Here is a 21,047-nt window from a genome sequence, read left to right as displayed (position 1 = left end):
CCCTGAAGTTTCTCCTATCCAGGCTGATGAATCCCAGTTTTCCCAGCCTTTTCTCAAATGCTCCCCCTTTGACAGGCTTTATTCTTGAATTTCAAGAAAAAAATTCAAATTTTCTCATATAATTTTCTTATTAAAATTGTTTTTGTTCATCCCTTTGTCCACTGGGACTTGCCATTTCCTTTCCTGGATGGCTTCCTGCATTTTTTACTTAATCATAAAATAAATGTAATTTTATTTAGAAAGTTTCAGGCATATTAACAATGAAGGGAATCACAAATCCTGTAATGGAGTCCCCATCCCTGGAGGTGTCCAAGGAAGGGCTGGAGGTGGCACTCAGTGCTCTGGGCTGGGCACAAGGTAGGCACTGGGCACAGCTGGGACTCCATGGGCTGGGAGGGATTTGCCAGCCTCAATGATCCTATAATTCTGTAATGAATGGGCAGAAAGACTGGAAAAATCTATTTAAGGGCTTCTTGTGGACCTTTTCTGTCATATGCCATAGACTCAGGCAGGTTTCTCTTCCTAGGGATGAAGTACAAGCACCTCTAGAAACACATTTGTATTTTGAGCATATTGTTGGCAGCAGCAAGAAACTGCCTCATTATGTAGTGCCCACCAGACTCAATGGGAAAAGTCGTTTCTTCCCCTGATTAACAGGGAAAAAATATTAATTTTTAGCATTCTCCTAAGGGAAGATCTGAAAATTCAACATTCAGATGGGATACTCAGCAAAATGGTGACATTCCTGAGACTCATCCAGGTATTAGGGATCATTCTGGGATTCTGAATCCTCAAGAAAAGTACACCTGGAGTGGTGCAGAAGCATTGGGATCTGGCTGGGTGCCTCCATCTGTCCCTCTGGCTTGGGGATAGGTGCACACCAGACATCTGATGCCAAGTGCTTTGCGTTGCTTGCCTGCTTGCCAGGCAAATGTGGCAAATGGAAAAGGAGCAAAAAAAACTGCCTGGAAACAAACCCATTTCCTTTGTACAATTTGCTCTGTAGAGCACAAGCAAAGAGGCAGAAAACCACAGTAATTAGAATCCTGGTCTTGTAATGGATATTACAATTATGAACGGATAATTTCCCTGATTTTTCTCTTCCACACTAGCCTGGAATTCTACGTGAGCAGACCCAAATGCTTTGTGTTTCTGTGGATCCCCTCCTGATTGAGTGTTTGAGCGGGGTTCTCTGTTCAGAAGTGAGGACAGCCCACCCTGTGCCACGGGGGACCTCTGGGAGGGGCAGAGAAGAAAACCTGGGAGGAAAAAACTGGCTCTTCTGCTTGGTTGGGATGCAGGAGCTCAACATCCTGCAGCACATCCATCTTCCTGCTGCCAGGACCTCCAGGCACACTCCAGCAGTGGTTCCTCCTTTCTCTGCTGTCCTCTGGGTGACACTGTGCTGTCTGTCTGATTTTCAGACTCTCTGCAGATGTGGCAAGATGCTCATTCAGCCATCAGCAGAGCCGTGTGTGGTTTTCAGTTCATCTGGGTTGGCAAGAGACTGTTCTTTGGTCTCTGGAACCCCTGGAAATGACAGCAAAAGGAGATTGAGAGGTGAACATGTCTGGAGAAGATTTTGTGCAGCAGGACAGGATTTTTATGCCAGCACTTGATCTTTTCCTGCCTTCTTCCCAAGATTTGTTGTGGGTGGGAGTTTTGCCTGCTGTGTGTGTAAGAATTGTTGTGTTTGTTCCTTTAGGATGGCTGGATTTGTGCAATTTATGGGTAGATGGGACTGCTGGGAGGCTGCCTTTGCTTTTGTTTAACCAAGTGAACCCTATATTTTTGGCCAGCTGATATGTAGAAACACAGAACCTTTAAGGTTGGAAAAGTCCTCTAAGGTCATAAAAGCCAAACATAAACCCAGCATCACCTCTAAACCATGTCCCCAAATGCCATATCCACGTGGATTTTTCCAGGGATGGAAACTCCAACACTGCCTCCCTGGGCAGCCCCTGCCAAGGCCTGAGCACCTTTTCCATGCAGAAATTCCTGCTGCTGTCCAAGCTGAGCCTGCCCTGGCACAGCCTGAGGCCGTTTCCCCTTGGCCTGTCCCTGTTCCCTGGCAGCAGAGCCCGACCCCCCCTGGCTGTCCCCTCCTGTCAGGAGTTGTGCAGAGCCACAAGGTCCCCCCTGAGCCTCCTTTTCTCCAGGCTGAGCCCCTTTCCAGCTGCCTCAGCCGCTCCTGGGGCTCCTGGACATGTTCACGTGAAGATAATTGTACAGATATGACATCACACAGCACTGGTTCAGGTCTTTCTCTCTAATTCTCTACTTTGTATTTCTGCATTGCAGCACATGTGTAAGCACAGAGTTTGTGGTAATTGGGAGTGGGGCTGGGGCCGAGCCTCATCCCTAATTGGCCCCAGCTGTGCAGGACAGGTGAATGATATTGAAGGTCATGAGCCATGGAGTGCCCAGGTGCACTGACCAATCCCAAAGGGAACAGAGGGCTCACAGGTGCCGTGCATCAACGTGAGGGTACAAAAGGCTGGGCTGAAGAGCAGGCAGGGCAGATGCTTGCAGCCTTCTGCAGTGATGGGGTGTTCCTCTGTGTGAGCAGATTCCTGGAGCCTTCTGACCTGGTAAGGTGTTATTCTGTTTGGGCTGAAGCTTTCTGAAATTGAGTTGTGGTGTTCTCTGTGTTGTGGCTATCTCAACTCCCATGTGCTGTGACGCACATTCTTTAATTAGGGAACGTGGATAGTGAAGATCCTTCCCTCCTGGCATGCAGATGTGACTCCACAAGCGAGTGAACTGATGGAAGAGCTGTTTGGGTTGCTTTTACTTTTAGTGACATATTTAGTGCCACTCTCATTAATTATACAGTGTTTCAACCTAAAAGTCTTCAATTCTCCTTGTTGTTAAATTATATTAAAACCCTTGATGTGGCATTTGGCTGCAAAAATGTGTCCCTGAAATCCATATCCTGCTGGTGGGCCCAGGACCTCCCTGCTCCCTCTGGATTTGCTGCCTCTGTGAAGATCAGTGCTTCAAAGTTGCTAGTAGCTCTGGATGAGCAATGCCCTGACTTCTGCTTTGTGCCCCTGGGCTTTGAAGGTGTCCCCAGCCTCAGGAGGTGTCACAGAGCCCCGCATAAACCCTTCTCTCCTAAAGAGCTCTGCTTTGTGTGATCTCTGTTCAAACACAGACTCCTGGCCTTTCACTAGCAGGATATTCACTCTCCTGGGATAAAGTGGAGATTTGTCTGAGCCAGGAGAGGATGGGCCACATGACAGTGAGGGATTAAATGGTTCTGTTGATGCCAAGGGTATTCCTCGTGGACAGCACCAGAATCAATTGCTCCTGAAGTGCAAAATCATGATTCTTTGTTTTATTTTTGGGGCTAAGATTTAAATCCTTCCAGTTCTGTTCCTTCCCATAAAATACAGTAGAAAAAGCATTAATGAGCAGTGTGATACAAAGCAATCGTGGTTGTGAACCCAAAAATGCCATCAGATTCCAGTTTATCAGTGAATTAAGAACCAGATCTGGTGATGTTAAATACCATTTAGGGATTGCTTAGCCTCCTCCACGGGCCTGGGGGACATTAGGAGAAAGAAATGTGATGGTGGATGTGCTGTTCTTTTGTTAGTGATGTGAAATTTAAGAGATTAAGCAGAGAAAAGACTTTGTCTCAGCAGGAGGTGCTCCCAAAGGGTGGGATAACAGATAATCCCCTCATGCTACAACAGCAATCAAAGCAAAGCCAGGACAACCTGCAAAAACCTGCCTGAAAGGCTCTCCTGGTGCTACAGAGGCACTTTCAAAGTTGATAGAACAAGATCAAGTCCCTCTTTATCTAAACACTGCCTGTTGGATGTTGGGGCTCCTCTGATGCTGCCAGGAGCTCTGTCCCAGGTGGAAATCTCTGAGATGTCACCTTCTTTAATAGCTGTGTTTAAACCCAAATGGATTCATAAAGCCCTTCTTTGAATGGGGTTGGTGTATTTGAGGAATATGAGGGTTTTTTTAATTCTTATTTTATTTTTTGCCAGTAGCAGAATTATTTTATTTTTAGCCAGATGGCAGCTCTGATGGATGTTTTGCAGGCACAAGTATTTGCTGACCTACTGGAAATGGAGAGAAGCGGGGAAAATACAAGTGAATTCCACTTAGAAGTGTTGCAAAAGAGGGTGCTAGTCTGAACTGCCTTTTAGCCACTGTCATCAGGCAATCAGCAAAAAAGTCTGAGGGGTTTGATTTTTAGCCTTTCCTCTGGGGCTCCCTGAGAGAGCCTTTACCTGGGGCTGCAGCTTCATGGAAGCTGCCACTCACTGGAGCCTGGCATATGAGGGTGCGAGGGAGATTTAGGACTTTTGGATAACTAATTAATGTGATTAGTTAGATCAGCAGAAGCTACTTAATTGTTTACATGATGCTCTATTTGTGCATTCTAACACCACTGCACATGTGCTCAGCATTTCTCGATTGGTGCCTCTGTCTTGTCCATGCCTCCTGCACGTAATTTTCAGGATATGGGATTGGTTACAGTCCAGGTGCTTCAGCGCCCTCTTTTATCTAGTTTTTGTGGTCTTGGTATTTAGTATCTCAGCCTCTTCCTTCTTAATTTAGCACAATTTATGCCTTAGTCACCTGATGAATTCCAGAGGGCTCTGATAAGGATAACTAAAAGTGGTTTGGCTGGAGCACACTGTGGCCCAAGCTGTGCAAATATGTTGCTGCAAGGGTGGGGCAGGATTTCCCACTGGATCCCTTCCCTTTGGCCAGGGAAGGAAGCTCCAGGCAAGGGGCTGTGGCAGCAGCGATGGCTTTGGAGCTGGCAGAGCTGTTTCCATGCTTACAGGGGCATTTCCCAGCTTCTTCCCCCTTTTTCTTTGGTGTAAGGATGTCTTAAGGCTGTTTGAATCTGGTTTTCTGGGATTTCTCCTTGCAATGGGGCCCTGCTTTCTCAGCCTTGCCAGAGCCTCCTGTCATGTGCATCGGGGTGTGTGGGTGGCTGTGCTCCTGTGATAGCTCTGAGTACTTCAGCACAACGATGCAATTTCAGAAAGGAAAGATTAGGGAAAGATTTTCTCTTGCCTTTCAGTCGTGAGGGCTCCTCCTGACAGCCTGGAGCCCTTGCAGACATTAGCCTGTTATCTTCCTTGAGCTGTGACTTTTATTTTTCCGGTGATATGCAGCTGTGATGTGATGAAATTCAGTACCATCATCTCTTTTACAGAGACAGATCTTTGAAGCTCAAAACACTTGCAAGCTCATTTTTAAGATTTGTCTTCACCAGTGAATTGTCACAGCAAAAAAAAAAAAAAAAAGACTAATTTTGTACTAAATAAGGGACAGGAGAGGTACAATTCTATGGGAGTGCTGCTGTACCTCCCAAATTTAAATAGCTGATGGTGATGATGGCAAGTCCTAAAATGTTCCTAAATGATTGCCACACTGGAGATGAGTGATCCAGCACTGGGTGGCCACATGTGAGGGTAGTGTCAGGTTATTCTTTGGAAACCACCTACTGTGTGGTGCCTTCCTCCCCAGCATCTGCTGTGCTCTTCATATGGCATGGATTTCTCCTCACTCCCTTCTTGGATTTCCTTGCTTCTCTTTCCCTAGCTCAGCCTTTAAAGCCTGCCACCTCCCTGGGATCTTTGCTTAGGACTTTTGAGGCCATGCTGAGAAAGGTGTGGACTCACCTTGCACCCAGTTCACTGAGCTGTGTGATTTGGGCACAGCACAGGATGGAAAGTCCTGGGGGGCTCATCAAATCAAACCTTTACCTGCAGAATAGAAAGGTAATATTTGAAGAGGAACAGAAGAAAAAAATCTCTTAATGCCCAGGCTATTACTTGTAGCTTTTAAATGCTATATAACCACCAGGAAAGCACTGAAACATTTCATAACTACCAAGTGAGGACAACCATGCAAACATAGAATCTTTGGATCCCAGACTGGTTTGGCTTGTGAGGGACCTTAAAGCTCATCCTGTTCCATGGGTAGGGACATCTTCTACTAGACCAGGTTGCTCCAAGCCTCATCCATCCTGGCCTTGGGCACTTCCAGCAATGTGGAGGTGTTCTAACATTGTTCTGTGCAATGAATATGGATGGGAGGTGCTGAGTCTTGGCTGAGCATTACCTGCTGCAGAAATAAAGTTCCCTGGGAGAGGAAAGATGTGCCTGTAGCAGCCTTGCTATTTAATCATTAGTTAAAATATCACACCAGTTTGTGGGCAGGGAACTTTGAGCAATTAAAGGGTTTGCTTTGATGCTGAGGGTTTTTAATAGTGAGTCTGTGCTTGAACCCCTGGAAGGTGTCTGTGGGGTCACAGCTGAACTCTCAAATCAAGAATTTGTGTGTTGGTTCTCTTACGGCATCACTGCAGTAAAGCCCTGGGAGCTGCACAAGCACATAGCAAGTAAAGGGACAAATTGTACAGAGGTGCTTCTGTTCAAGCATAACACTTTATCTCTGCAAACACCTGGTGGAGAGGGAAAAATCTGGAATGAGAATCGGCACCAAGGTATCACCCTATCACCTTGTAAATGTGGGAGATGCTGCTGAGAAGTCATAGCAGCTCAGACACCTCAAAATCCTTCCATGAGCCTTTAGAGCTCAACAGTTCCTCTTTCCTCCAAAAACTGTGGTAATTGTGCACTGTCTTTTAGTCTGCCAGAACACACACTCCTCCTTTTATCATGAGGCAATCAGAGTCAGATGAAGCAACCTTTGGGGCTTTGGAATGTGAATGTTTCCCCACTCTCGTTTAGTAAAATATTTATCTTCAGGCAGTTTTGAAGTACAGTTTTGCTCCCAGTTAAGTGTGAAATGCATGGCACTGCTTTTCCAAAGGATGAGGTGTTGAATAGTTTATAAATATTTTATTAAATACTTCCCTTCAGCATGAGGAACATTGGAAATACATCCAGAGTTTCTTTACTAATTTCAGGACAGAATGCAAGGGTCCAAGGAGGAATAGATAAAGTTAGAAAAATAATTAAGAGATGATTTTTATTCAAGTCACCAGACTCAAGATGTTTACCCTGAAGCATCTGCAGAAGTGTCCAGAACAGTCTGAACTGTTACCTGTGACCTACCTGAGTTCAGGAGAGGTCCCAGAAGACTGACAAGAGAAATTCTGTTGCATAAATCATTGGTTTAGTAGATTTGGGATTTTTTTTTCCAATTCCGCTGTTCTTGTAAAAATTCAGAAGTGAACATCAGAATTATAATGTGGGATAAGTCTCCAGAAATGTAATCATACCTGAGTGTGAGCCCACTGTCTCCCATGCCTGCTGCCACACAAGGTGTTTTCAAGCCTGTCCCAAGCTTGTGACAAACATTAAGCCATAATTGTCATGTTAAATTTTTATTTTTCTTCATTAACTTGTGAGAGATCATAGATTAGAACCAGAAAGTTGCAGACAGAACAGCTTTAGAAAGATCTGGAGGCATTTCAGCAAGGACAGACTTATGATTCTAAATGATGTTGACACAGGAAGATATTATCTGAAATAATTAAGACTTATTTTAGACACCATGAGTGCTTGGCAATGCCAAAGAGAGAAGAAATAGCTGTGCATACCTAACAGGTCTGAAAAAGGCCTTAGGAGGGGTCACTGGGTGAGTGGCATTGTGCAAGGAGTCAAGGGGTGGATTTGGGGTGCTCAGCCTGAGAGGTGCAGCCGAGGCCTGGGGCTTGTGGAGGCTCAAAGTGGGAAAAAGGGTTCATGGGCAATCTGTGAATTCTTTCTCCTAACACAGGGAGGAGGGTTGGCACATTGGCAATGAAATGATCCAGGAGCAGATGGGGAGACCTTGGAGCCCCTTCCAGTGCCTAAAGGGGCTCCCAGAGAGTTTGGGACAAGGGATGGAGTGACAGGACAAGGAGGAATGGCTTTAAGCTGAAAAAGTAGGATTTAGATGGGACATTAGGAAGGAAATGTTCCCTGGGAGGGTGGGCAGGCCCTGGCACAGGGGTGCCCAGAGCAGCTGTGGCTGCCCCTGGATCCCTGGCAGTGCCCAAGGCCAGGTTGGACACTGGGGCTTGGGACAGTGAAAGGTGTCCCTGCCCATGGCAGGGGTGACACTGGATGGGCTTTAAGGTCCTTTCCAACCCAAACCAGCCTGGGATTCTGTGAGAAAAGCTTCCGTGGGTTCATGATGCAGTTTGGCAGCTGTGTGCAGGAGAAGCTTTCCTGTGACCTCAGCAGGCCAAGACAGGACCTCAGGCTCTGGCAGAAGATTTTGGCTGCTCTCAGGAGCAGCTCCTTGGCTGGGGAAGTTCTCCTGGAGCTGAGGCTGCTGCTCCTCTGCTCCAGCATCACTTCCCAAACCAGGCTGCTCCAGCACCAAATTTCTGTGACTGCAGTTTTGGAGCCTTGAGCTGATCTTTAGAAAACACTGAAATTAGGAACATTTTTTCTCTGTAGTTAAAGCAAAAAAAGAATCTTTGTAAAATCATTTTTAGGCTACTTGCCATGAAAATAATTTCATGACTTGCTTTTATCGTGCAATAAATTACCCATAAAAGAGGATAACAGATTAATTTAACCAATTTAACTTAATCTCAAATAGTGTGTTGTTTTATTAAGCAATGCTGTGGTGTAATTAAGAGTTGTAACTGATTAGACACCTTGTAAAGACAGGGCTGTTAATTAATACTAAATTACAATAAAATTAACAAAGTAACATAAACAAGCCATGTAAGTGTTTTTAAATGACAGGGATAATTCATCAGCTAAAAGTTGCTTATGTGAACCATTTCCTAAAGAGTTTGCTCCAATTAACATGTATATAATAATTGCAGTAATGGAAATGGGGCAAGAAGAGCTTTCCTTAAGATTTTTCAATTCAAATTACTCCTTTGGTAAGAGACATGGGAATTTTTTTAAGCTGGATATTCTCTCATAATGTTGAAGAAAACACCTTGAACCCCAACTTATGGTAGGCAGGGAAAAATCTAAAATTAAACCTCAATGACACCTTCAAGACCACCTCTGCAGCTGACACTTGTTTGTCTCACTGGAATATGAATCTGAACAACTCCAGGCTTGCTAAGCTTTAATGTGAGTATTATGTATTAATGCTACAGCTCCAATTCAGATCTCATTTTCAGAAATGTCAGGAAATAGCTGAAACTTCTTTGCATACTTAAAAGGTTTGCTGGATTGGCTGGTTCATAAGCACTGGAAATCCCACAGGTATTCCTTTGTCATTGTGAATTAAGTAGAGAAACACAAAATCCAAGATCTCAAAGTGCAGGCCTACAGGGACCTGGGGCTGCAGGAGACACAGAAATAGTCCTGAGCTTTTCCAGACTTGGGATCAAATCTGATTAAGACCAAATAAGTTGAAGCAGGCTTTAGCACTGCCTGAGAACCCCCAGCAGCAAGACTGCCAAGGTGTAAAATACCACTCAGGTCTTGGGATTTCATTCTGTGTGACACAGTGTACAAACTCCTCAAAATATCTTGCGGTTTTAATGGAGTTTTGGAACTTAATAAAAAAATAAAATTGACTTTTTCTATTATCTCACAACCAGAAGCCCTAGAAGTAGACAGTGTTTTTTCCTCAGGAAGTTATTCAAATTTAAAGACTAAAATCCTTAAGCTTGTATCATGCTGTTTGAATAATGCTGCAAGCGCTGAAATTGTGCAAAATAGACCTGGTGTGGGCATGAATTGAAGCCCCAATGTCTAAACCAGCAGGCAGCTGACATGGGATTGTGTGCACCCAGGGAGGAGAGCCCCCAGGCTCTGTGCACAATGTGCTCAGGGCTGGGCTCTGCCCAGGGAAGAAGTTGTGCCTCCTGTGCAGGGGGAATTGCTGGGCTCAGGCCCTGCCCGTGGCTCTGGTGCCATTGCTGGCCCCGGAGCAGAGCCTGGGCCCTGCTCTGCCCCTCCCTGCACACAGGGACAGCCAGGCCTGAGGGCCCCTCTCAGCTGGGGCTCCTCTCCAGGCTGAGCAGCCCCAGCTCCCTCAGCCTTCCCTGGGCACCCAGATGCTCCAGGCCCTTGCTCAGCTCCGGCAGCTCCTGGCCCTGCTGTGCTGAGCCTCCAGAGCTGCACACAGCACTCCAGAGGTGCCTCCAGGGCTGCCCACAGGGCCAGGATCCCTCCCTGACCTGCTGCCAATGCTCTGCTGCTGCCCCAGGGTCCCATGGGCCTCCTTGGCCCCAGGACCCTCTGCTGGCCCGGGGACAGCTCGGCGTCCCCCAGGACCCTCTGCTGGCCCGGGGACAGCTCGGCGTCCCCCAGGACCCTCTGCTGGCCCGGGGACAGCTCGGCGTCCCCCAGGACCCTCTGCTGGCCCGGGGACAGCTCGGCGTCCCCCAGGACCCTCTGCTGGCCCGGGGACAGCTCGGCGTCCCCCAGGACCCTCTGCTGGCCCGGGGACAGCTCGGTGTCCCCCAGGACACTCTGCTGGCCCGGGGACAGCTCGGCGTCCCCCAGGACCCTCTGCTGGCCCGGGGACGGCTCGGTGTCCCCCAGGACACTCTGCTGGCCCGGGGACAGCTCGGTGTCCCCCAGGACACTCAGGTCATTCCCCACAGAGCTGCTCCTGCAGGTCCCCACTGTGCTGGATCCTGAGGCTGTTCCTCCACCACCACTGATGAACATTTTAAACAATCCTGGGCCCACCAGAACTAAACCCTGGTGACACCGCTAGGGACAGGCCTGTTGGTAATTTAAGGTACAGCTCTGGAAAGATCTGTGGGCATTCATACCCATAAAGTCACTTCTTGTGCATGATCCTTAACAGAAATGGCCTTTTAGATACCCGCTTGCTTTCAGGTGCCAAAGTTCTTGCAGATGCAGGTGTTCTCTTGAGCATTAAAGGCCATGAGTTTCTGATTTTGTCTTCAGTTTTGTCTCTAGTTTTGTTTATCAGTGCATAGAGGGCTGATTTGGAAAAAATAGGTGGGAATGCCTGTGTCTGGAGACATAAATGTATACATTGCTGAAGGTTTCCTTGAATAGTTCCGTGTAAGTGGGAAAAATGTTAACCAAGCCAAACACAGCCTAAAATGGGCTTACGTAAATATTACACACACTGGGGGATGAAAGACTGTGGGAGCCTTTACACCTCAATATGCTGTTCAGGCATTCCTGAGCCTTATTATGCTGGAGAGTAGGAGGGAAATTTCAGGAGGACGGGGATGAGTATGAAAAATGTGGACGAGCATGCCTTTGTTTAAACAGCACAGTGTAATTACATCTTGCAAGTTCATGGCAGTCCTATTTCAAAACTCCTTCTGAGCTGTGGGAACACCCAGACTGTAAATGAGGGCTTGTGTCTGGTAACATCCATGCTCTGGTTGAGCCCAGCTTGTGGCTGAAACCACAGCATTGTGTTTATGGTCCAGGAGCAGCTGCATATCCATGTTTGCACAGATAAATCCCGAATCCTTTCCTGCCCTGCGTGGGTTTTGCATTTGGTGCCTCTTACTTTCAGTTTGCAACTTCAGAAATGTGGATCTGATTGAACTCTGCATCTGTAGCAGACCTAAATTCCCCTTTAGGGAATTTAGGTCTGCTACAGGAGGGTTGCGGTTTGAAATGCACATTGGGGGATAGGTACCCCATCTTTCCAGAGTAGAAAGACTGTTCCCAGTTTCTCCCTGTCTGTGCTGAGAAGGATAATGTGCAGCTCCCCACTGCTGTCCCTGAATTCCCATCTCACCAAACCCCACAACTGCGGAACTTTGGGGGTTTCTTGTCAAATGAACCCATCCCTTCCACTCATTTGGCTGTGATGGAAGCAGATTCTGGAGCACTGCGTGGTCTGTGCTCCCAGCAGGGCTGGGGGCGTGGAAGCCTGGCCAGAACAGAGTGAGGAGCAGCTGGACGTGGGCAGGGACACACATGGGCACTGCCAGCTCGGCGCTTGGCAGAGCTGGAGCTGCTGAGAGAGTTCTGCCTCTGCTTGGGTTTCTCTCCAGCTTCCTGATGAATATGAGATTTCAGAGCAAAGGACTGGCCCTGTGTTTTCTGCTTTTAGAAAGAAGTCAGGCTTAAGAGAGCTAAAGCCATTACAACCCGAATTAGCCAGAGAAAATGTAGTTTTTTACATTTCTTCTCATGTTAAACCATTGGGGTGCTCCTGGTTGGAGGACCCATTTCTTTTGTGCTTTAAGACATCTTCCAAAAGAAATATGATGGGGAGGAACAAGGTAGTGCCCCTGTCCTACCTGCACAATGCATTCCAGGGATGAGAGTGTTCATTTGGGGAAGAGAAGGCTCTGGGGAGCTCAGAGCCCCTTCCAGAGCCTAAAGGGACTCCAGGAGAGCTGGAGAGGGACTGGGGACAAGGGATGGAGTGCCAGGGCACAGGGAATGACTTCCCACTGCCAGAGGGCAGGAATGGATGGAATATTGGGAAGGAATTGTTCCCTGGGAGGGTGGGCAGGCCCTGGCACAGGGTGCCCAGAGCAGCCATGGCTGCTCCTGGATCCCTGGCAGTGTCCAAGGCCAGGTTGCACATGGGGACTGGATGGTCTTTAAGGTCCCCTCCAACCCAAACCATTCTGTGCTTCTACAAAGCAGTTCAGATCCTCACTTCTTGGAATTCTCAGCTCCTGGCCAGGCTGTCACACTCAACATCTTGCAGCAGAGCATCCCTCTCATCTGTTGGGTGGGTTATGAACCTCCCACACATCAAGTTTTCAAAAATCTGGGAAGTTCAGAGCCTTATTGAATGTTGTTTTCTGCTCTGATTTATCAGAATGCTGCACTGGACTCTGAGGTTCCACCTTGAGCAGCTTGAAGTCCCTAAAACCAAACACTTTCCAAGGCACTGTGGACATTTGAACTGCCCTTAGGAAAAGATCCCTAAGTCTTTTTAAAACTACTTTCGAGGTTTGATTTTATCATAAGCAGTAAATTCTTTAAATACACTTCAGATGCAGTTGTGGGTTTGTGTGGCAAAGAGCACAGAAAAGAAAAGAGAACTTGGATTTTCATTTTAGAATTCAACCACTGCTCCCATGTGCAGCCAAGCAAGTTCTACCAGCTGGGTGAGAGCAGCATTTCCATGCAGTAGAAACAGAGGCAGACATAAATATATATGAAATGTATTCAGAAAACATGAAATAATGCTAAAACAAATCTTACTTTGACTCAAGCTTACTTCCCATTGCCAAGAAAAACATGACTGGGTTGATTTTCCACAAAAAAAAGTTGGCAGTAAATCAGATTTTCATGGCTCCGCTTTGACAAGAAAACTTTTATTAAAAATGCCAGGGTAGTACCCTTTACATATTTGTAGTATTTGATGGAGACTTTTTGGAAGAGTGTTGTTTTCCAAGAGATTCTAGGAACAAAACCTGTATTTTTTTTTACAAGTAAATGTGTGTATATTTATAACTCAAACCTGGAGCAGATGAGTATTAATTGTATTAGTTCTAGGGGATATAGTTGCATTTGTATTTTTTTCTCCTGAAAACTTTTAACACACTTTTCAGGCAAAACCAAACCCTGTTTTTTGCTGCAGAAGAGGAGAAAAAATGTTGAAAGCAAAGGAATTCTGCTGCCTCCACCCCAACCAATTTTGGCTAATGAATGTGCCTCGCAAGCAGCAAAAAAAAAGGGAGAGATGTCTGTTTGCAGAGTGCAGATTCTGTGAATATTTCAAACCCTGATCAATATTCTTTAATTTCTTGAGTTAGGGATAAAAATTTCTAAAATTCTGCATCAAAGTGCCAGGTCAACCACTGAAAGAAGTACAGATGGAGTTTGCTAGGGGTGATATAGGAAAATGTACACTCTGTAAGCATCATTACAGGTAGCACTGGCTTAATTAAAATAAAGGGGGTGATTTTCAAAGCTGCAGGAGAGATTTAGGAGTTCTGCTTCATGACGAATGTGGATTTGCTTTCCTTAGCTGAGATAATATTGGTCTTCATGCTGGTTTTTAACATTTCTGACTGCTTACATGAGTTACTTCTCTGGGTGGAGACGAGGCCAAGTGAAAATGTCATGGTGGAGAGAAAAAGGTAAACTTCCGGTAGAAACAAATAGGGCAGGGCCAAGAAATTAACAAACTGATCTTTTTCTAAATTCCCAACTAATGGAGTAGGTCAGGAAGGTTCAGGTAGGGTCAGACTGGGAGGGAGCTTCAAGGGCATCTTTGGAGAGGTGTAACCACCAAAACCCTGACTTTAAACCTAAACGTTATCCCCACCTCTCACCCCACTCCCATAATCCAATTCCTACCCCTGCTATTTTAATCATGGAATCATGGAATGGTTGAGGTTGGAAGGGACATCAAAGCTCATCCAGTTCCATGGGCAGGGACACTTTCCACTATTCCGGGCTGTTCCAAGCCCCATCCAACCTGATCTTGGACACTTCCAGCATGGAGCTGCCAAACTGCATCTTGAACCTGTCAAAGCTTTTCCCACAGAGTCCCAGGGTGGTTTGGGTTGGAAGGGACCTTCAATCCCATCCAGTGCCACCCCTACCATGGGCAGGGACACCTTCCACTATCCCAGGCTACTCCAAGCCGCAATGTCCAACCTGGCCTTGGGCACTTCCAGGGATCCACGGGCAGCCACAGCTGCTCTGGGCACCCTGTGCCAGGGCCTGCCCACCCTCCCAGGGAACAATTCCTTCCCAATATCCCATCCATCCCTGCCCTCTGGCAATGTGAAGTCATTCCCTGTGCCCTGGCACTCCATCCCTTGTTCCTAGTCCCTCTCCAGCCCTCCTGCAGCCCCTTTAGGCACTGGAATGGACTTGGAGGTCCCCCTGGAGCCTTCTCTTCTCCAGGTGAGCACTTGCAGATCTCCCAGCCTTTCCATCCCTTTAATCATCTTCATGGCCCTTAAAATGGAGAAGGCTGCCCTCAAAAATGAGAATTGTAGGAATGCAGCAAAATAATGCTTCAGATTTAATGATGGGGGTTGTTTTTTCAGGCAGTCGCCAGTTGTAGAAATTAAGTTATTCTTTAATTTCAGCCTAGGATATGCAGCTAGTGAGCACAATATTTCACAATGATTCTAATGCCAGTACTGCTGTTTCTTGTTTATTTTATTTTGGGTCAATTATGTGTGGTTTTGTGCCTGTGAATGAGGAAACTAAAGCAGATTTGATGTCCAGTGGGCACCAAATGCTCTGCTCCCACTAACAGGGGTGTGAGAGCCCAAGGGGGTGACTGGTCCTTCCCAGGGAGAGTGTAAAATCCAAAGTGAACCCTGAAATTATAGACAGTGTGGATGAAATGGATCCAGCAGTTCTTGCTTTCACCTGCTCCTCTCATGCCAAAGCGCAGGCTGATGGAACAGCCACAGCCCAAAGTTCTGTCATCACCTTCCAGGGAAACTCAGAATTGAAGACTCTGGCTCTATTTACAACACTAAAATATAAAGCAATTCCCATCCCAACAGCCTATTTTTTTTTTCTGCAAAACATCCTCCAGAACTCCAAGCCCTTGCTGATCAGAGGAGAAGTATTTTGCAGTGTGTGAACAACACACAGCATGATGCATCTTCATTACAAAAATTCACAATGACGATCATTTATCATAAAAGCTGCTGACAATGGGCATTAATCTCTGAGTAAAGCAAGGAGGAAACTCTGTTGTCATGGCAGTAGAATTCATTTAGTGCCTCTCATCCATTCCTGAGGGACTGGGAATTCTCTGGGCAGAGCAATTGCAGCCTTAGCAGTGTGGATTTTTGGGGGTGGAATGCAAAGTCTTTTGCTTGGATGTGGAATCCAGAGGTGGCCATGCTGCTAGCAGAACATGCCTGAGTTTCACAGAGCCCAGAGCAGCTTCTCTCCCATCGTCAGTTTTGGAAGGGACCTTAAAGCCCATCTCATTCCCACCCCTGCCATGGGCAGGGACACCTTCCACTGTCCCAGGCTGCTCCAAGCTGCAATGTCCAACCTGGCCTTGGGCACTGCCAGGGATCCAGGGGCAGCCACAGCTGCTCTGGGCACCCTGTGCCAGGGCCTGCCCACCCTCCCAGGGAACAATTCCTGATTCCCAATATCCCATCCATCCCTGCCCTCTGGCACTGGGAAGCCATTCCCTGTGCCCTGTCACTCCATCCTTTGTCCCAAGTCCCTCTCCAGCCCTCCTGGAGCCCCTTTAAGCACTAGAATGGGCTTGGAGGTCTCTCTGGAGCCTTCTCTTCTCCAGCTCTGTTTAAAGCAGAGAATAGGAATTCTTTCCGGTGGAAGTTTCAGCAAAATATTTCTATGATAGAAACATTTATTTTTCTTTTTTAAACTATATTAGAACTGTTGGATGTTTTCAGAAATACAATGAGCTGCATGTTGTCTGTGCCTTATTTTTGTCTGGTTGTACTTCTTTCTTTTTGTATATATATATGTATTTATATATAGAAGAGATAAATTATTTGGTCAAGCAGACCTGGGGAGAGTGATGCACTCCCACACACATCTGGTCTCTTCTTAATGAAGCTTTACCCATTTATACTCAGTTAAATTCTGAAGACTATGAAAATACCATGTTGTTTCCCCTTATGGAATATTCCCCTTATGGAATCCACACAACGTGCTCGTGTTTCCCCAAATTTCCATCAGCCTTCAAAGCTGGGAGTTGTCTCCTAAATCTCACTGCCCAATGTGGTGTGGATTTATTCCACCTCAGAACAAAGCAGCAGTTTGGGTTATTGCAAAGCAAACTGTGTGTGCATAAAACTCCCTTTTTCTGCTTGGAGAGAATGGCAAGCTGCCTAATTCCAGTGGAATATGGATTCTGTGCTGGCCAGCCTGCATAGGAGAAGACTCCAAGGAGAGCTCAGAGCACCTTGCAGGGCCTAAAGGGCCTCCAGGAGAGCTGGAGAGGGACTGGGGACAAGGGATGGAGGGACAGGGCACAGGGAATGGCTTCCACTGCCAGAGGGCAGGGATGGATGGAATAGTGGGAAGGAATTATATGTGTTTATAAGGACCTGGATTTTCCCAAAAGCCAAAGGTGAAATGAGCCTAGCACCTGAAGAATTTGATTTTGAAGCCCCTCAATAACAAGTTTCAAGGTGCCTCCCCCTATCCTGGATATCTCCCTCTCTGTTTGGAGCCCTGGGGTCTCTGTCCTGTGTTTCCCTTTGATGCTGGGAGAAAGGGGAAACCTCCAACCCAGTCCATGCCTGGAGACCCAAATGCTTCCTGAATTTTCCTGAATTCCTCCATGGTACAGTGTCAGTTGGATAAAAACTGGAGAAGCAGCCCCAAAATATCCCTGCACCCCCCAGTTGTATTCTCCATCCCTGGGATAACTCACAGGCAGATGGCAAAAAAGAGCTGGAAAGAGCCAGTCAGATTTTCCTGTTCAATATTTTATCTTGGGGAAGGGTGGAGAATATATATTTGAGTCAAAACAAATTACTGATAAGTGCCTGATGTGTTTTAGGGTGGGTATTTTAGAAGAATAAAACTTGTTATGAATTTCTCCCTGGTTTCCAAGTTGACAGCCTTCATGAAAATATGTAAACTACTTTAATGAAAACCTCAGGTGTTGTTTTCTTATTTGAAGCTGCCTTTATCAGGAATAAAACAGCTGATATTGAAAGCTGTGTGTTATGCTTTTCTTTGTTTGGGAAGTGAAAACTATATTTAAATAAAGGAAAATGTCTAAAATTAGTTGCTCTTCTTAAACAGGAATTAAGATATGAATAATATCATTAATTTTCTATTTTACATTTTCCAGGTGATCAACATATAATCTCCACAGCTATGGCTGAGAAGTGCAGTTAAGGTACTGTGATAATTCCTTTTTAATATGGGCATGTTTTTGCTGGAAATCATTCCCAAAAATCTCTCTGGAATAATTTGTAATAACCTGTATTCCTTGAGGCTGAGTTCACCTCTGGATGGTTTTCAGTTGCCAATTTGTCCACTGCACTTCCTGAAAACAACTTTTTGTTTGTTTGTTTTCTTGTCTTCCTTAACTTTTGGCTTCCTGGTGTTAAATTCAGGAATGTTCTATGATGTCTGTACAGAAGTACCATGAGAACCATGCTTCCGTGATGAGGGTCATGTCTTTGAAACTACTGGTGGGGAAAGCAGGGAAAACATGTCCCTCTGGAATGCTGGCTGCTGCACACTCTGTGGCACTGAGAATCTGTTGATTGGAATCACAAGATGGAAATTGGCTCAGCAGCTCTGCTGGGCCTCAGGGAAAAGAGGCTTGGTTTTGTTGGGAATGCACATCTCATGGCCAGGATTATCTTCCCTCAAGTTGTGTTTGAATTCTGGCTGGGATTTTGAACACACAGTGGCAGGAGGGAAGGAGTAGGAGGAGGAAAAGTGGAAGGTTCTTTTTTCTGGGTGCTGAACTCAGGTGCCAACATAAACTGCAATGGAAAGAAAACTTTTTTCTTTCCTAGGAAAAATTCAGATAAAGATTCAAAACTGGATGAGCAATATGAAACAGTTGTTCTCGAATGGCAGGAAGTAATTCTTGCCAAAGAAATTGTCAGGGCAGGATTTCCATTCTCCTTCTACATCCACTTCAGTTTAATGTTGCTGTCAAGGGAAGAAGCTGGAAAATCATCCTTCAATTCCAATTCTCCTTTTAGTTGGGACTTTTTTGTTGCTGAGTCTGTGTGATTTACTTGACTAAAGCATAGCAAAGCTCTTGGCTTTGTTAGCGACTTCCTTTGGAGAAAGCGAATCCATTACTCTTTCAATTGTTATCTCTGCTCCCTAGCAAAAACCTTTAATGTTTATTTCCGTCTGGGAATATAATGCATTCTGGTGTGAGAATACTGGGAAAAAGGAGATCCTGCAAAGTCCATGCAGATCAGCAGATTTCTTAGGTCAGGTTTGGAACAAAGAGTAATCCAGAAGGTCCTGAGTAAAAAGTGGGATAAAAGGGAAAATTCTGCTCAGCAGGTGATTTTATCTGAGTACCAGGCTGGTTCTTTTTGCTGAGCCAGAGAATACCTCACACTGCAGAGATGCAGGGGGCTTAAGCTCTCTGGATTTATAGGCAGCATTTATTCAGTGCAGTTCCCAGAGGAAATTATTATTGAAAGCAGAGATGGTGCAGATTAATACAGGAATTATAAGGAGCTGGCTAAGGCAGATAAGGAGCTTGGAAAAGAGGGGACTGGGACAGGATGAGGTGAGCTCCAGGTGCAGGGGAGAAATTGGAAGCATTCCTGAGGGACAGGTCTCATGAAGAGCCCTCCCTAATACTCCTTAAGTGACCTTGGCTCAAGGTCTGATGCAGGTTTTGAAACTCCTGTAATGCTGTGAAGGACACAAGAATTACACAAAAGAATTTTGTTGACTTTGTGGATTAGTAGAATGAATGCAGCATACATTTTAATAATCATTAACCATTGTACTAGGGACTAAAAAAGGGGGCTACTGTAAACAAAACAAGAGTTTCAGCATATGGAAGTTCAACTTTTTTTTCAGGGAAAGTGTTTGGTTGTAGCATGTAGCTGAAGCTTTCGCAACTCTAGAATTTGCCAAGACACCCGTTCCTCCAAGAGCTGCAATTTACTCTAAATAGTTGAGAGCCTAGGTATGTTTTAAAGTCAGAATAAATAAAATTTTAGAGCTAAAATATCAAGTTCTGAACCTGATTCCATCAAGTGTGAATCGGTGCAGGTGTGAAGCCAACCTTGCCTGGGGAGTAGGAGGAAGGTGCCAGACTAGCAAGAAGTGGGTTATTGTAGCAGCCTTGGAACTGATTTTCATGGAACCAGCCCATCTGCCTCCTCCCCTCCAAAAATACCCAAACAAACCAAAAAATGGAACCAAGCCAGGGTGGATCTCAGGCTCTAAGTGAGCAGTCCTGTTCCTCGAGGTAGGAAACCTCCATTAGGGTAGGGGAACTGCAGCAGCTCAGCCACTGGGACAGAGCTGAAGGCAGAGCCCTCCCAGGGGGAGCTCCAGAGGGAGTTCTTCTAGTTCCATGCCCGTGCCATGGGCAGGGACACCTTCCACTGTCACAGGATGCTCCAAGCCCTGTCCAGCCTGGCCTTGGACACTTCCAGGGATGGGAAATCTTAGCACAACCCCACCTGCAGAGTAGCATCCCCAGACTGATACCAAGATGATAGTTGAAAGGACCAAATGAACCCCGAAATGGGTCTTCATCAGTGAAACAGGAGTAGATCATCACAAGTGTGCTGTGCTGTGTCCAATCTTCTGAGGATTTGGGATTAAAGCCAAAAGGATGAGAAAGAAAAGGAATGCTCTACAAATCAGTGAAAAAAAGTTAGTCAAAAGATAGGAAACAGAAGGTTGGAGTAACTGAGCAGTTTCCTGAGTGAGAGGATGACAGCAGCACAGTCTCCAAGGAATCTGCACAAACCTGTGATATTCAACAGATAAATGAGCTGCGAAAGACACGGGGTGTGCTGCCGATGCTTCCTCCAGAGCACTGGAGCTGAGGGCTGACTGTGGAAAACTGCAGCAGGATTGAGGCAGAACTAACTGCTAGGCAAGGCAGTGGCAGGTGAAATCCTCCAAAGGTGGATGCAAATGGAAGAAGACAAAAATTCTGCCCATGGGTGATGCATGCTGAGCTGGGCATTGCCACTTACCAGCCAAGAGCTGTGAAATACAAAAGATGCCTCTCCCAGAATCATCATCAAGAAATCATCCCAGAATGGCCTGGGTTGGAAAGGCCCCCTGCCATGGGCTGGGACACCTTCTACTATCCCAGGTTGCTCCAAGCCCTGTCCAACCTGGCCTGGAACCCTTCCAGAGTTCCAGGGGCACTCACAGCTTCTCTGGGCAACCTGCTCCATGTTAGCTTTAGTTCTGGAAGTTTCACAGTAGGGTCTGAAAAATATAAATCCTTTTTGTTAAGGAAGCGAGTGAGCTGCAAGTCTTTGGGGTCAGTTGGAAGTTTAGGGAAATTGTCCTATGGGATGAATATCTCTGTTCTTCCTTAGGGGCTGCTCCTGTCAGGGAAGGCTTTCTGGGTTTGTTAGACTACCCTGTGAAGGGGCTGTTTGTAGCTTGTCCTGGGATTTAAAAGGGGAGGAGCAAGGAACCACTGGTGCTGGAGGTCCTAAAAAATCCCACACTGCTGGAAGGGGTTTCAGGCTTCTGGTGAGTAGACAAGTTTGTCCAGTTGTCCAAGGCTCT

The 21,047-nt window shown here is 46.1% G+C and overlaps 1 protein-coding gene across 23 annotated transcripts in view; it reads left to right on the top strand.

Annotated features, from left to right (window-relative positions):
• Window positions 1–21,047, top strand: part of PCDH15 (protocadherin related 15) — a 626,487-nt gene that overhangs the window by 235,153 nt on the left and 370,287 nt on the right. For 20 of the 23 annotated variants that reach the window (XM_068197049.1, XM_068197046.1, XM_068197047.1 and 17 more), the window contains one exon: window positions 17,644–17,691. The exons of the other annotated variants lie outside the window; for them this stretch is intronic. The gene's annotated coding sequence lies outside the window, so the exon portion shown is untranslated. The remainder of the gene's footprint in view (window positions 1–17,643; window positions 17,692–21,047) is intronic. 23 annotated transcript variants of the gene reach the window in all.

Source organism: Anomalospiza imberbis, chromosome 8 (genome assembly GCF_031753505.1).
Source record: "Anomalospiza imberbis isolate Cuckoo-Finch-1a 21T00152 chromosome 8, ASM3175350v1, whole genome shotgun sequence".
In the NCBI taxonomy this organism is placed as follows: Eukaryota; Metazoa; Chordata; class Aves; order Passeriformes; family Viduidae; genus Anomalospiza; species Anomalospiza imberbis.
This window is presented reverse-complemented; position numbering and strand designations above follow the sequence as displayed.